Consider the following 3437-nt stretch of genomic DNA (forward strand, 5'->3'; position numbering starts at 1 on the left):
GGGAGAATGCGCTCACCAGAAAGAGAGAGACAGAGAGACAGAAAGCAAGAAATCACCCCCCGGGGGGATGGCCATGTTGCAATCCCTTCTCCTCTTGGGATCTTGGGCACGCACGCGCACGCTCCTGGCGTGAGTTTAAGCCACCAGGTCTGAGACTCGAACCACGGTCGACTACATAGGAGTCCAGCGACATAGCCATTACGCTAACTGCTGGTCCCTGTGTTCCCATGATTCTTCTGGGGACATTTCTGTCTCTCCATTGTCAACAGGTTCTGAAAGTCCATGCTAACAGCTGCCTTTGCTTTTTAAATGTATTTTATACATTGAGTCATTGCACATCACTACAGCTTGTAAAATGAACTACCCAACATGAATCCACTTCACGCCGGCCCAGTTCACAACACTGACTTCTCTTGAGAGAGTTCCACAGGTGCAAAGGGCCTGCCACTACTCTGGCTCAGACTCAGTGGTGGATGGTGCCAGCTGGGGTGGCGGCGGCTGGGTACCCGCAGGAAGGACATGCAGACTCGGTGGCCTGGCTTGGTGCTGATGTGGCGTTGCCAGCTAAAGGCCTCGCTGCAGTGCCCACACTGAGCCTCGGCAGCACCCCTCCCCAGGGCCCCCCCCCCCCCCCGGCCCCCGCCACTGCAGTCACATGGCTGGCCAAGGGCTTCCGTGTCCTCCTGTTCCTGGCAGTAGGGTGCAGGATCACTGCTGCTGCTGCTGCTGCTGCTGCTGCTGCTGCTCCTGCTGCTTTTGCTGTCCCTGCCACCAGCCCGCCCTATTCCTGATGGGGTGCCACTTGTGGGGAAGAGAGGGCGGGAAAGGTAGGCTGGGTCTACTGACCCAGAGAGGGGCAGGCCACTGACCCCGGAAAGGCAGTGAGAAGGGCCATGGCTAGTGGCAAGGTCCCCAGGGACAGGACTCAGTGAGGTAGCTGCAGTCCCGATTCTGCACTGGCCGTGATGGCAGCGGCCAAGGCTCAACCTTCCTCCTCCTGTGGGCACGGTGTCTCCTCCCACCTCAGACCAGGCACTGCAGGTCCCACTGGAGAGCCGGGCACGGATGGCTCCTACACTCATTTCAACTTGGCTGGAGGTGGAGGTTGTACCATGGCCTGTCCAGACGGTTTGTGGGGTGTTGTTTTTGTATGTCAATAGGAGAGAGAGAAACATACACACAAAGACACAGGGGTTTTTGCCAGGGTCTCGCCCTGGTGATCCGGTGTCCCAGACTCTCAGTTAGCTAGAACGATAGCCTTGCATTATTCCATGTGTCCTGTCAGATCAGTCCCTGCTCTGAGTTTTGTCTTCCCTGTGTCCCCAGCCTTGCAGACTGGTGGCTTACCAATTGTGTCATCATGGCTGGTACTCTTTTTTCCCAGAAATATTTCTCTGCTCATTTCTGTTGTAACCCACTCAATATCGTCTTAGTTAGCTTCTTTGAAAGTATACAAATAATTACATTTGGTCCAACGATTATTCTCTGGCCTTACTGTATGTTAATATTGCCCCACATTGGAATCTACTGCCCATGACCTTCCCCTGGAAATCTCTTCTGTTAGTTCCTATCATGACTGAGCTGGTGGTTTCTTCTCTTTCCCCCTGAGTCCTTCTAATTTCTCCATCTTACTGTAGCTCATCCAAGCGTTCCATCCTGTTCTTCCTCCTTCCCACACTGCAGTTCTTGACTGATGGGGCCCTGTGTGGTTTGGCAGTTCACCTCAGTCACTTTCTTTCCTCATGCAAATGACTAGCCAGCATAACCAGTGTAGAATGCATCAACTTTAAGTGGTAATACTTCTCAATGCCAACGCCCATAAAGTGTATGACATTAGTTGATTTTAACAGTGAAGATTTTTTTTTTTTAGTTTAATCTTCCAAATGTGCCAGATTCCAGGACATTTTTTATAGTTACATTCAGTAAACGACTCAGCTAGCAAATTAGTTTCAAGGTCAAAAACTGCTCCCAAGGTGAACTTTTGGGGGAAAAAAAATAATCAGCAAAACACCCCTGGCAATCTTCAGGAACTGATGACTAATTCTCCAGGATCTTTTATGGCTATTTCACCACAGCACTCTGGACTTTCCTCAGGGCTCGGGCTTCCTCGCAGACTGCTGCTTCATGGACGATAGCTTCATTGCTTCGAGTAGGGATTAAGCTAGTCAAGGGACAAATAGTGCAGTGTTTATTATAGCTCTTACATCAGGTAACTTTCAACCTTAAAACCCTTTGTGGAAAGCCCAGTTATGGAACCGTAGCTGATGGTAGGATGAGTAAATATTACCTTCAGTGCTGGCTACCTTATCAGAACACACTGTGCCACTAATTCTCTCACAGAGCTGTGAGGTGGATAACAAACAGCTGGATTTGAGGGACTTTTGTTTGTCTCCAAATAATATGGCTTTTATTTTCTCCAGCTTGCTTTTTTCAGCGATTCTAACCAACGCCATCTAGTACATTCGCAATTTTGTTTCTTTGTTTAGAGATCTTGCCGCAGCAGTAACTTGTTAAATAAGTGTAATTACAGATGCACAACTCAAAATGTTTACTAGGTTTTAAATTTAGCCATCGGTTGGTTATGTTAAATTGATAGTAAGTGGAATAGAAATTTTTTGTTTTTTGTTTTTGTTTGTTTTATTTTTTAAGTAGTAATTCAGTAGATTTAATTTGAACAAATTTACTGCCAGAATTCAGATAGGGTAGATTTTGTTCAGCTTTTGATGGTTGGGGCTCTAGGATATTCTTGGTTTTCAGTATCTTAGAACTTATTGAGTCTTCCTTCAATAAATAAAAAAGTGCACTTTTCACATACCTGTAATCTTGTGCTTCTTTGAAACTAATATACTAGCTGAGTTTTTTACTGAGGATTATTATAAGGGCCTGGAGGTGTGGGAGTGGAGTGAAAAACCTTTGTGCTTTCCAGTGTAAGGGAAAAGCAGACAGGCACTATGTTTGATTAGGCAGAAAACATCAGGATTTCTGAAGCAACCCTCAAAATGGTCTCTGTGTTTTCTGCCTTGTGACATAAGTCACTTTGCCCTTTAAAAGAATGTGGGAAGCTCAGGTTTGTGACAGCAAGGACAGAGAAACATTTTGTGCTTCCTGAGGCTCTCCTCTGCTAGGCGGAGTGCTTAGTGCTTAGTGCTTCAGACGTCAGCCCCAAGCCATTGCTACCTCCTTCCAGCTGCCTGGGCAGGAGTGTTTGTGTGGAGCTGGAGCTCTTGCCCTCCTCGGTAATCATCCTCACCTCCCTTTCCTCCACATGCATTAGATGAGATGCGTCTGAGTCTGCAAGGCTACATTTTAAGGACTCTCACACTGGGCTCTCAGAAAGGTACACACTTTATGTTTTATATATATATGCATATATATATCAGAAATGTACACACACATACATATACACACATATTTACATATGTATGTGTGTGTATATA

The 3437-nt window shown here is 46.8% G+C and overlaps 1 pseudogene; it reads right to left on the reverse strand.

Moving 5' to 3' along the window:
• The window catches only part of LOC102470180 (eukaryotic peptide chain release factor GTP-binding subunit ERF3A-like), a 2978-nt pseudogene extending 1896 nt beyond the window's left edge, over window positions 1-1082 (reverse strand).
• Window positions 1083-3437: the final 2355 nt, after the last annotated feature.

This window comes from Tupaia chinensis, unplaced genomic scaffold (assembly GCF_000334495.1).
Source record: "Tupaia chinensis unplaced genomic scaffold, TupChi_1.0 Scaffold000404_1, whole genome shotgun sequence".
Classification (NCBI taxonomy): Eukaryota; Metazoa; Chordata; class Mammalia; order Scandentia; family Tupaiidae; genus Tupaia; species Tupaia belangeri.